Consider the following 13,555-nt stretch of genomic DNA (forward strand, 5'->3'; position numbering starts at 1 on the left):
AAAGCAATAAGTACCCTCAGCTGTTACAATTACTACTTGGGAGCCTGAAGTGCTTCTCAGTTGGCATATCTGTCTCATGGGAACCTGCATGGCTCCAAGCCCAGCTTGGTGTCCTACAACCCTGGCATTCGCATAGGGCTTGGTGTTTAAAAGGGCTCCCACCGGGGTTCCTCATTAGAAAACCTAATGAGGTGAGAATCAAAACAACTGTCGGCGAGGAGGATTAAGGATGGATGAACAGGACTGTGAGGAGCTGGGGAGGAAACTGAAGCTGAGGAAAGAGGTAGGAAAGAGGTGGTAGGCGGATGCTGTGTCAGAAGAGGTTCTGTAAAGGTGGATGAGATCAGATGGTGACAGTTCCTGACTGGAGAAGGTGAAGGACTTGTGATTCAGGAGAGAGTGACAATTGCCGCAGGGAAGTCCTTGGCCCTAGTCAGGAACACCAACATCCCAGCCACTGAGAAAGAAGGGAGGCAGAGCCTAGGTACGTGTGAAATTAGAGAGGGCCCGTAATGGGGGAGTGACAGATGTTTCTCTATCAGTTCTTAACCTTCCTAATGCTGTGGCCCTTTCATACAGTTCCTCATGTTGTGGGGACCCCCAACAGGGTCTCCACTCACAGGTTGAGAGCCACTGCTCTAAATGAATTTTTGTTGCTCAACAAAACAAGGGTCAAGAGGGTGGAAGGCAGTGGGTGTCTGAGCAAGAGTCAGAGTAAACTACTGATAACCCTGCAGGTGAGGGGAACCATTCCGAGTGCTGGAGTCCAGGACTGCACGTGAAAGAGAAAGGTTGCTGGATGCCAGCATTTGTCTCTTTCTGCTTCCTATCTATGGATGCAGTGTGACTAATCACTTCCTGATCCTTGTCATGATCCATCTCCCGGAACTGATCCTTGTCATGATGCGTCATGATCTGTCCCTGGAACTGTGAGCCAAAATAACACTTCCTTCCTTCCTTCCTTCCTTCCTTCCTTCCTTCCTTCCTTCCTTCCTTCCTTCCTTCCTTCCATTCCTTTTGTGGGGTATTTGGTGGCATCAGGCAAGTGACTAACACAGTATGAAGATTTTGAAGAAGAAGAAGAAGAAGAAGAAGAAAAAATATATATATATATATATACACACACACACACACAATAGTTTGGGCAATTTTCCCAGTACACGCAGAAACACATACATAAATACACACACACACACACACACACACACACACACTCACCAGTTTCCTCAGACAAGCATGGTGGCACAACTTTAGTCCCAGCACTCACTTGGGGCAGAGGCAGGTGTATGAGTTCCAGGCCAGCCTGGCCGACAAAATGATATACTGTCTCTAAAAACAAACAACCAAAACAAGCAGCTTCCTCCAAGGCAGTTGTGTCAAATTAGAATAACATTTAACCATATAGCTGATTATATACTTGTGCTATCTTCAGTTAGTAAACTTTTGAAACCTTTTATTGCTGCTTCTGGGGTGTTTGTCTTATTAACTAAGGGAGGGCTGTGAACTTAACTCTGGAGGAAAGCACTTAACATGTATGAAGCCGAACATTCCATGCTCAGTGCAGAAAAAGTCCCTCAACAGACAAAAACATCACGTGATGGTACACACTGGTAATCTCAGCACTCCGGACAGGGCGTCAGAGGCTTCGGAGTCCAAGGTCAGCCTGCGTGCTGCAGGTAAGACCCTATCTCGGACAAACAGCAATATCAAAAGCAAATACCACCATCCTGAGGTTGGGAGTGCAGCTCAGAAGCAGGATGTCCACAGAGTCCTGAGTTCTGTTCCCAGCACGTCCCCTAACACCACAATCCCTGCAAAATAGGAAGCCTTGGGATCCAGTCAGGCTTTTTTCTTTCTGTGGGAGACCCGAGTGTACTTTTTCTGGAAGATTTTTATACTTTCACTATACTGTCTTTCACGGAAAAAAAATAAGTAATCATCCAGCATGATACCAATCAACTTGGGCTGTGGGGAAACCGTAGGGAAAACATCATCCTAGCCTCTTGTACTAACAACACTTTTTTCTTGTAGCTGCTAGTTTTCTTCCTTTTACAATTACTATTTGTATGGTTCTTGATCCTTAAACTAAGTGAAAAAATAAAACCCACACTGGTGCGGAACGAAGAAAGGATGAATTCCTACATTCTATCAGCTGCCCTAATTAGATCCTATCATGGTGCTGCCCTTGAGAGACAGTATTGTAAATCTCATCTGACGCTGTGTGCTCTGTCACATTATTCTGCCCTCTGTGTCTCAAGAATTCCTCCAATTGCTGCAGGATCAGAATAGCAGATGCATGAAATTCTTACTAATACTTTATTACTGGCACACTCTTCATGTTCAATCAAAACCCTTTTGTAACAACAGGCTTCATTTCTGAAGCCTCCTGCAATTGGTTACTTTAAAGCAATGTGCATACCTGGCTCCCAGTAGCAGAGCCTATCAGAGTGGAAGAGGGTAACGGGCGGGCGAACAGCAATGCGGAGAGGATGGTGGCAGGATAGCAAATACAGACTCAGAGGCTCATGGGAATACATGGAGTAAAGGCGGGGCAGGAACTGACCTGGAGAGCCAAGGTGTGTGCTGCTATGCCCTGCTGTGATGTCAAAGCTCTCCCTTTGATCTTTACACTCTCTGGTAGCCTAGATCTACAGTTCTCAATGCCTCTAATTTACACCTCATCAGCTAAGTTTCTGGGAAAATGGTGTCACTGAAAATAGAAACGGAGAGTGTGGCATGTGGCCCAGTGGTGGGACTCTTGGCTGTATGAGCAAGGACCGGCATTTGATCTCCAGTGCAAATCACCATCATCACCATCACCACCACCACCACCACCATCACCATCCTCCACCTCCTCTACCCCGTGTAGCAGCTCAGCCGAGAAAAGGTACTCGCCACCATGCCTAGCAACATGAGTTCATTCGCTAGAACCCATGTAGTAGAAGGACAGAACCAACTTCCCCAAGTTCTTTGACCTTCACATGGCCACACATGCCTACATACATATACAAAAACAAATAGATGTAAATTAAACTAAATGAAAAAACAAAATAGATACTGTTTCCTAGAAGGATATTTGCATACCCATAGTTATTGCATTGTATACAGTGGGGGGTATATATTTGCACTGAAGGGATAAAAATCTGTTTCAGATTTGTAGAAACAAACAGAGCTGAGAAAGATCAGTCTCTGGCTGGCTGGTGCAGCTACTCAGGCATCAGAAAGCCATTCTTTGTTGTCATGGTTTGGATCTTCACTTTTCCCTGAGGCCTATGTACTAATGACTTAGTTCCTAGCCCCCAATGCTAGTAGGAGGCAGTGGAAGCTTTAGGAGGGGAACTTAGTTAGGTCACTAAGGTTATCTTCCTGAAGGGAGTATTGAGTCCCCGGCTACTGCCACAATCTCAATCAACTTCCCCACTACACACACACACACCCACACACGCTTTCTGTCTTCTACAAGGTGAGTAGCTTTGCATTTCAATGTGCATACTGCCTTGTCCCAGACCTAAATGATGGGGCTGACCAGTCACGGCTTCGAATCTCGGAAATCGTAAGTTAAAATAACCTTTTTCTCCTGTCAGTTGATTCTCTCGGGTTATTTATCACAGTGACAGACAGCTGGCAGGAAGAAGGTCCTGCTCCTTGTACAAGCAGGGGGTCAGGCAGAAGAAATGAAGAAGGGGAGGCGACTGGTAATTACCCACCTTGTCCCATTAAACAAGGCTAAAACAAGACACCATAACCACTGGCAGGATCCCAGCAGAAATAAAGATACTCAAAGAGAAGAGACACTTCCATCCCTCTCTTTAGCTAGCCCAGGTGTCTCACACACAGGGAGCAGGAAAGGTCCAGTTGGAGGGAGAAATTCCTCCCAGTTCTCACTCGCCAGACTACCCTTCAAGAGAGTTACAACTGAGACAAGAATGGGTGGGACCACACCTTGACCAGGACTGCTTAAACATACCTCTTGTTATTTCATTAAATATGAATCTTACATCATGACTGAGACAGATGAGTGGTGAGTCATCGATGGTGCCACACTGGTCAGCCCACACACCTGGACAGCAGATGCTGCAGTGGTCGGCCCACACACACCTGGACAGCAGGTGCTGCAGTGGTCGGCCCACACACCTGACAACAGGTGCTGTAATGGTCAGCCCACACACCTGGACAGCAGGTGCTGCAGGGGTCGGCCCACACACCTGGACAGCAGGTGCTGTAATGGTCAGCCCACACACCTGGTCAGCAGGTGCTGCAGGAGTCGGCCCCCACACACCTGGACAGCGGGTGCTGCGGTGGTCAGCCCACACACCTGGACAGCAGGTGCTGCAGGGGTCGGCCCACACACCTGGACAGCAGGTGCTGTAATGGTCAGCCCACACACCTGGTCAGCAGGTGCTGCAGGAGTCGGCCCCCACACACCTGGACAGCGGGTGCTGCGGTGGTCAGCCCACACACCCTCATGTCTGTCACACTTCACAGACATCTCTGCTGGAGAATGGCCCTCCTACTACCTGCTTTGCCCATACATGAAAGAGAGCTGAAGGGCTGGGCACAACCTTCAGCCGAAGTCTGATGGAGTACTCCAGTAAGCTCTCTCTGCTCTAGGTGCGCTCATGGGTCTACACTGTCTTCAGATCTTTCCTATGGCACAGTTTGCTAGATGGACATTTATATCAGCCCTCTTTCCCCTCAGCTCTTCTTCTCCTCTTCCTACTTCCTTAGTCCATTTCCACCTTGGAGCCCACTTCTAGAGAACCTGGTCTAAGACAGAAACGTCCATCATCTTGTTCCAGGTAAAGAAGGCTGACTCTTCATATGTAGTTTTTAAGACACACATGTATAGGACTCTGAGCATCTGTTTGTGCACTAGACTGTTCCTTTGCGGACTTTCACCCTCCTCATGCAATAAAAATGTAACAATGATAGTAATAATAAAACAAAGCCAGAAACTAGAAACTATTTCCCAGAAGGCTAGTGTATCTGCAGTTTAGAGAATGATGTTGCCCAACACTATCCTCCACTTATCGCGCATGTATAAGTTATGGCCTCCCTTCCTGGCCTACAAACCTTCAGAGGGCCTGGCCCACATCCTCCTTATCTTTCTGCAGCTTCACAGAGGCCAGCTGGAGTCCAGCATTCTAAGCAGAATCCTGATAGGCTGTGTCTTCCTCCCTCCCCTCTCCACGCACCAGGCTCCTTTTGGACCTCATACCGTATAATTTATCACTCCTGCCTGGAACCTGCTTGCTGTTAAACTAAAACCAATGACTCCATCTGCTATTCTCTCCCACTGTGACCCTCCTCGGATACTCAGGACAGGATTAAGTTAGCCCCTCCCTCCCGCCTTTGTGCAAAGTCACATTACTCCTGAAATAAAATAGGTCTGAGCGTCTACCCTGCACCTATCCTTTCGTAACTTTGCTCTTAGAAATCACCCCACCTCCAACCTCAGAGTCCTGTGGGAACAGTTGCAGAAAGGGGAGCATTGGTGCCACACTAAACTGTAGAGGACTTCCTGTCCTGATTATGTCACTGGTGTAGTGTAAGATCACTCGGTACAGTTTAGGGAGAAATGTATAAGGGCATCATTGAAGTATGAGATGCCCCGAAGAAAAACTGCCTATAATACTGGGGACACACCATCTGTTAAGGCAGGAATCCCAGAATATAGGAAACATGGGGGAGGGTACCCCACGGACGGATGATCAGGAAAGGTATTTATTCTACACAGAAAAGGGCCAGGGGGATAACTTACTGCACTTCAGATACCAGACCTCAGGTAACCTTAATGGGGGCCAAGAAACTTGATGGAAACCATCACAGTCGGAGGAGTGCCCTCCTGGATGCCGGCTCACCAATTGCCAATCCTGTCCTCTCTTTCCCTCCACAGGCTTTGGGACCACAAGCCTGTTAGGTAGGTCTGGTGTCCATGGGGGTAGAGGTCTGTCCTTCCAACACCTGTCTAGCCAAGAGTGAGGAGCCTTCTACAGGTCCACTCCCCAGCCCAGCCCTGTAGCTGGCCAACTAAGGAAAACAGGACTCTGTCATTGGCCACTGAAGTCTGGAATTTGAAATATCCCAGGAATCTCACGCTGGGAGAAGGGGAGAGGAAGAAGCTCTAGTGCCAACCAGAGGAGGAACGTGTCTCCCAGGAAGAGATCTTACACTATTTGACCTCTTCCCGCACCCTGCAAGAAAGACTGGTGCTAAGACAGGGATAGTCAAGGGCAGGGTCACACCTTCACCAAGGCTGCTAGTTACGTGTGCCTCCTTCTAGTCCATTTCAACTTAAACAAGTCAGTAAACATGTATGTCTGTGTCTGGGGGGGGGGGGTGTCACACGACTTCTTGTATCTCGTCCCCAAATGATCGTGTTGAATAAATCTTTCTCTAATTTTCACTAAGTTTCTTTAATTGTCCTGCTGAGGGTGAGCAGTGAAGCCTGGGCTGTAAGGGCTTCCAGGGCCCAGACTTTAACCTTAACAACTCCAGGAATGTGTGATGACTTCATCCTTTAAAAGGTATAACAATAAAAGTTTCCCAGTCGGAGCTTAAAAACATCTCTGATTTTGAGATTCCAGGGCACTAGAGGGTTCCATACTAATTCTGCACACTGTCGCTTGGTCAGACCTCAGCTCTCAGCAGAAATCAGGATAGTTCTTGCGTTTGTTTCCCATTTGGAAACTAAACGCCCCTCAACATCAATTAAATCACGCTTCCAGATGATTTAAACAGCACACAGCATATCTTTATAACCGTTCTTACACAGAACTGAGTCAGGGGTTCCCAATCAGAGTCCATCAGCCAGGACGGTATTCAGAGATCCTTGAAACCACAGATTCTTGATGACTAACAGGACATCTTACACAGACTGGACTGGCCAGAGCCTCATTTTAAAACAAGATCCAACTTTATTTTCTTGGCCTCTTCCACAAAGCAGCTATGTGTAAACTCTTACCAAACTACTAGGAAGTTGAAAACATTTCTGCTGCGAAATAAAAATGTGATTTAGCCAGGCAGTGGTGGCACACGCCTTTAATCCTAGCACTTGGGAGGCGCACGCCTTTAATCCTAGCACTTGGGAGGCAGAGGAAGGCAGATCACTGTGAGTTCGAGGCCAGCTTGGTCTACAGAGCTGGTCTACAGAGTTCCAAGACAGTCAAGACTGTTACATGAAGAAATCCTATCTTTCAAACAAAAACAAAACAAAATAAAAAGTTGTTTAATCAACCATTCATTATAGATCAACCACTCATTAATGAACAACATTGATTACATCAACATTTTGCTGATGGCTGTATTAACTTGTGTGGTTCTGTCTCCGGATTCTCTACACTTCTCCTGGTGGGTATTAAAAATGCCTCACCAGGGAGAGCCTGGGTCCTAACTAGTCACTACAGATGTTGGTAACTAGCAAGTCGAATGCTCTGGGTTGCCTGACTTGCCGTCAGCACAGGATCTTCCTGGCCTTTTTCACACATACCTTAGACAGGAGCTTCCAGATCTCTACTTTGACCTTCTTCCTATTTGACCTGGAGATTCAGCCTGGATAAAGTTCCTCTGCTCACTGCGCCCCAGTGACTCACTGTGTCCTGGTAACTCCTGTGCGACCGACTGCTCACTGGATGTTTATGTGATAGCTAGGTGATACTCAGGCTCTTGAACTCAGTAGGTGAGGGGTCACCCAGTCAGTAACACCTCACAGACACAAATGTCTGGGTTTGATCTCTAGGATACCTGTGAAAATGCCAGTCCCGGTGCTGGGAAGAGAGACAGGAGGGTCCTCAGGGTTCCTTGGCCAGATGATCTAGTCTAATTGGTGAACTTCAGGCAAATGAGAGATTCTGTCTCAAAGAAAGTGGCCTACAGATACGTACACACACACACACACACACACACACACACAATTTTTAAAAGGGTGAAAGAGAACACAACAGTTTAAACTCATACTAGGAGCCACACATCCTGGTGGCATACGTCTGTGATCCCAGCATGGAGAGGCTAAGACAGGATAATTAAATTTAAAGCAACTGAGACCCAATCTCATAAAAATAAAGGCAGGCTGCAGCTGAAACTCAGAGAAACAACATTGGTCTAATAATACAGTTTAACTGCTGGTGCTACCGAGAATAAAATCACATTCAGTATTTCCTCCCTACCATACTCCCTGGTCACACATCCAGGAACATACAGACACATGCCTGGATGGGCATGCACCCCGCCCCAACATGCACACAAGCTTAGCTGATGATTCTTTAATGCATTTTCTTCACCTTATCTGGGCACCCACCCCACCTGACAGGGAAGCTCATTCTTGCTCTTAATTTTAATGATGTCACCCTGCTGAATGCATTCAAATGTCACTCTTAACACACTTTGGAGCCAAGTGACAATGCTCAGTACTTACTGAAGATTCAGAAATGTTACCACATCTCTCTTTACCACGGTGTCAGTCCATAGCTCTCCTTTGAGTCTAAAATACTCTGCATCCTCTCTCTAGGTCTCTTAAGCAGCAGTGGAGGCTGACTAGTCAGGGCTGCTATGTCTGAGAAAAGTTCCCCAAGAGTATAATTTAGACTAACTTTGATTTAGAAACACCTGGCTTCCAACAATGGGTTCACAGGAACTGAGGGCTGCACCTGCCAGGTGAGGAAGAGCGGCTGGAAACCCTTTGTTCCGGGTCTGAGCTCCCCCACAGAATGGCTGCCACTACTTTCACGGAAGTAAAAGTGGACACTGACACCCTAGAAAATCCACGTGAGCAGGAAGTGAGTGAACTGAACACTCACTGCGTGGGTGCTTCGTCCTACTCAGAGATTTGACAAACCTCAACGAAAGCGTTTTCTGAATGAACGGTGGCTCCATGATATGGCACTTGCTGTGTGTGTGTGTGTGTGTGAGTGTGTGTGAGTGTGTGTGTGTGTGTGTGTGAGTGTGTGTGGTGTGTGTGTGTGTGTGGTGTGTGTGTGTGTGTGGTGTGTGTGTGTGTGGTGTGTGTGTGTGGTGTGTGTGTGTGTGAGTGTGTGTGAGTGTGTGTGTGTGTGTGTGTGTGTGTGTGTGAGTGTGTGTGGCCCTGGTTCACCCCCAGCACTTCAAAATATATGCTCAGTAAAAGACCCCTGGTGTGTCCAGCTCATATGTATACATGATGGTTTAAAGGGGGTGTCCCTATAGTATCGGGCATCTGAATGCTTGCTCCAGATGCTTAGGAAAGCTTCTGAGGTGGGGTACTGTTGGAGGAAGTGTCACAGCTTTGAGACTCTAAATACTTAAATACTTTAAATATTTATACTTATTTATTATTATTTATAAGCATTTATACTCTAAAGTATATTTATAAGTATTTATACTCTAAATACTTCTGCCAGAGCTGAGTTCCCTCTCTCTCTCACTCATGTTTAAGGTTCAAGATGTGAGCCCTCAGCTTCTGGTTCCTTCCACTATGTCTTCACCCCCCACTATGGCCTCCAAACCTCTGGGACATGACCAGTAGGAAAGCAGTTAATCCAGAGCAGCCGCATTTGTGAACACTTAGGGCTGAGTCATCTAGCCGAGATGAGAAGGCTTCCAGGCAGTCTCCCAGGGTAGCCCCAGAGCCTCAGATCCAACTGAACCTGGGGAACTGACTCCCACGGGTCAGAAGTACAGAGCAGGTAAAGCAACAGCTACCATGGTGTGTGGTTACTGTGCTTTCCTGACATCCCAAATGTGTACTCTGTTTCCTACTTTGAACACTGGATGCAAGCTACCTTCCTTGGAAACTGGCAAAACTGGCAGCAAAGCTGGGGTAAAGTAAGGAACAGTAGACTCCTTGGAACATAGTTTGCAGAAGAAAGGTCCCCTGTCACCACACAGAGTTTGCAAACATTCCACATTATGTGCCATCCTAGAATCCCTGTTAGCATTTCCCTCACAGGTCACCACGCCATTGTCACTCTAGTGAATCTCCTGCTCTGGGTCACGCTATTGCAGTCTGGGAAAAATCCTCTGGGGTGCAGCTGGACATGGAGGCTGGCCTCCGTTGGTGCTTTGACCCTTTTGGGCCTCCATATCTTCATCTACAAAATGTGATCTGGATTGTGTGAGAAACAATTGAGTTACTGTCTATAAAAATAAAACCTATGAAAACATTATCTGTTTCTTTAGAACCAGTACCATCCTAAGGTACACTTCCTGCTGTGTACTCCTCAAAAGACTTTGAAAAGGGAATACTCTGTTCATTCATTCATTCACTCATCCATTCATTCAACCCACACTCCTCCAGTGGCAAGTCATAAGGGTTAAGATTTGGCTTTGGGAAGCTCACTGACAGTGGACAAGTAGAGTTCATGGCATATGCATTGGGAATGATATCACAAACACACACATACATACACACACATGATTCTGGTAGTGGTGGTGGTGGTGGTTGTGGGGCCTCACCAGGCAAAGGAGGAAGAGGACAGGGCAACCTTCCTTACTGAAACCATTAAGATCCTTGAAGAATCATTAGACATCTTGGATAGACTAACAGGGGTTGGACATGTTATGTTAGAGGATGAATGGGAAGAATGGGCCTAATGATAGGGTTCTCTTAAAGGTCCCCTGATAAAGTAAAGGATGTATCTGCCTCTAAGAAGACTGAGTTAAGTGAGGTGGTTACCTGTAGAAAGCAAAGCAACTCTTGGCAGAAGCTATGGGCTGTGGCTTTGGAGAGGTACTGGGGAGCGTCCTCTTGGAGAAGGATGAGAGCTGCTGGGGTCACCATCTTGGTTGCTTCTCTATTACTGTGATAAAACACCATGGCCAAGGCAATGTACAGAAGAAAGGGTTGATTTGGGGCTTACAATTCCAGTGGGATAGGAGTCCATCACCACAATTCAGGGAGCATGAAGGCAGGCATGGTGCTGGGACAATGGCTGAGAACTCACATCCCGAGCCACAAACAGGAAGCAAAGAGCACCCTGGGAACGGCATGACCTTTGAAACCTCAAAGCCTTCGACACACCTCCTCCAACTGGACCACACTTCTTCCTAATCCTTCCTAAACAGTTTCACCAACTAGAGATCAAGCGTTCAAACAAATAAGCCTGTGGGGTCCATTCATACTGAAGTCACCACAGCGGTCATCTCGCACACCCTAGAGGAAACTCGATTCTGAGAGCCGAGGGAATTCCTGGTAGCTAACCATTCTCCATCATGTCCCCCAACCTCAATTACCTAGAACACACCCCAACACAAAAGCTTCTGTCAACACCCTTCTTCCCAAGTCCTAAAAAATAAAGGCTTCTTGCTGTCCCAGTCCCTCCAAAACCCCACGTCCCCTAAGGAGGCAAAAGCATGAAGAAGGCGAAAATCCAGAGACATAGGGAGCCTGAGGCCAGAAGACAAATGAACTCCTCCATACCCTTATCAAAACATCCTCCCCAGCCTGAACTAGGGGAAAGGTTATTAAAAGTTCTGCAGTCAATAAACACAACTATGCAGAAAGCCCGTCGCCCCATCTCATGCATGCCATTGTCAACCCTCATAAACCACAGGACAGGGACAAATGTGGGCACTGGTACCACTGAACAATAATGCCTGGACATAACAACCCGCAATGGCATTTATTTGAAATGTTGACATTTTGCTCATCACGGATCTTTCAAAACAAGTTTCTTTCTAAAAGCGTTGTGTTGTAGTTACTATTTATCTTGATTTCTGAGTGTTGCCAAGTGTTTACGCTTCTTCAGTATTTATAAAGTCCTGCTGGTGGACCAACCATGTTCCTAAGAAACCACAATGAGTCTGCGCTCTGCAAGGGAGCGCGGCTGCACTGTGTACAGACTGCTGGTTGCCTCCGCTGCGGAACTAGGAAAGCCCCAGGGACTTGAGGGCTCTGAGAAGAGAGGCGCCTCTCAAGGCCCAAAGGCCGACCTTGCCTTTTATTTCTTGGCAATACTTCAACTGCTTTCCTGCTGAATGTCTGCAAATCCTACGATCCCTGGCTGTCGAAGTACTGCCATCACAGTAAGGTAGACACCACGCTCCTGAGAGCCCTCGCTAAGAGTGGAGTACCAGCCTAGAGAGGGACCTCTGAAGCCTTCAAGTAGGAAAACGGCCCAGTCTCTTCCCTGCTGGAACCCAGAACTCCTGCGCTCAATCACTGTGACAGGGCACGTGCCCTCCTGCCGGGACTCGCTGACCCTTCTGCACCACAGTAGAGGAAAAGCTTCGAATCACAGCGTGTGCTCTGCACCGGAGCAGGGTGACTCTTGGGGTCTGGCTCGCCAGCACAGGCACATTTGACGCACAGCAGGTGGCGTCGCAGGTAGAACTCAACAAAGGTCCCCACCTTCCAGCTTTGGTGCGCGTGCGCACCCCCCTCCCGCGCCGCGCACACCTGCACTACCAGTCATCGGTCATCTCGCCCGCACCCTTGGTGGCTGCCCACTGCACAAGCCCTGCAAAAGTCAGCCGAGGACACCCAGTTCCGAGGACATTTCCTAGTTCCGATCGGGAATGTCACCCTGCCCCAAATTCTAGCGTCCTGACTCGCCTTGGCTTACTCCCGTCCAACCGCCCCCCCACCCCCCTTGATCCCGTAGGACCTCTGTGGACTCCAGCTGGTTGGTTCTCGACTCCTAATCTCAAGAGACAGCAGAGCATTGGGGCACTGCACCTCGCGACTGGTACCCGGTTCTCCCCACTGGAGGTGGGGTCTCCAATGCCGCCGCCCCTTACCTCGCGCCCTTGGTGCAGATCCCGGAGGCGGGGGTGACCAGCAGGTCGGTGACGGAGCGGGGCTAGGATTCCCCGCCCAGGAGGAGGAAGAGAAGGCCAAGAGGCGGAGGGGCGTGGCTGGGGGTGGGTGGGAGGAGGGTGAGGGAAAGGCTTTGTGTTTGCTTCGGCCCTGCCCCTCTGAAGATCCCCTCCTCCCAGGCCCCCTCCCAGCGTCTCTGAGACCCAGTAGGGGCGAGTTGGTTGGAGGTGAAGAGCAAGGCGCCTGCGCGACCCCTGGTCCCGCCCACCCTCAGGCTTTAACAGTGTTATCAGGAACTTTCTGGGTGGGTCGCGTGGGACTGAATCGAAAAGTTTACCTAACCCGGAGCGAACTTGGCTGCACCCACCCCGACCCTCCTCGGCTCCACGCGGTTCTCTCCGAGCTCCCCGCCACTGCCAGAGTTTGTTTCTGGCAGGTTTCCCCTTTCTCCTTTCTTTCTCGGAGGGTTGCTTGCACGAACCCCCTCTTAGACCAATGTCAGATTGAGGGAAGGGTTTGGGCGAACTGGAGTTCAGCTAAGGGAGTGCCGGGATGGGGGTCCCCAGCCTGGGGTCAGCGCTGCGGCCCATGTTTGAGTGTACTGGCACCTCTGGCGTGCGCTGTGGAAAGGTGGGATGGAGTTGGCCCTGCACTCCAAAGTCTAAACCTCCCTAGAGACTAAGCAGAAAGGACAGGAAAGGACAGTGCCAGAGAAGGTGATCCAGTGTGCGGGGCTGGCAGTTACCTGAGTGCTTAGTGACCGGTGTCACGTGTCACAAAGGGAAACAGAGGGGTATTCAAAGAGACCCGTGTTTTGCTCAGAAT

General features: G+C 48.6%; 1 protein-coding gene across 1 annotated transcript in view; it reads right to left on the bottom strand.

The window, feature by feature from the left end:
- Rin2 (Ras and Rab interactor 2) overlaps nucleotides 1–12,834 on the bottom strand; it is a 207,530-nt gene extending 194,696 nt beyond the window's left edge. Inside the window, exon 1 of the mRNA XM_087911146.1 lies at nucleotides 12,712–12,834. The gene's annotated coding sequence lies outside the window, so the exon portion shown is untranslated. The remainder of the gene's footprint in view (nucleotides 1–12,711) is intronic.
- Nucleotides 12,835–13,555: the final 721 nt, after the last annotated feature.

The sequence above is a fragment of the Myodes glareolus genome, chromosome 10, assembly GCF_982192425.1.
Source record: "Myodes glareolus chromosome 10, mMyoGla1.1, whole genome shotgun sequence".
Taxonomy (NCBI): Eukaryota; Metazoa; Chordata; class Mammalia; order Rodentia; family Cricetidae; genus Myodes; species Myodes glareolus.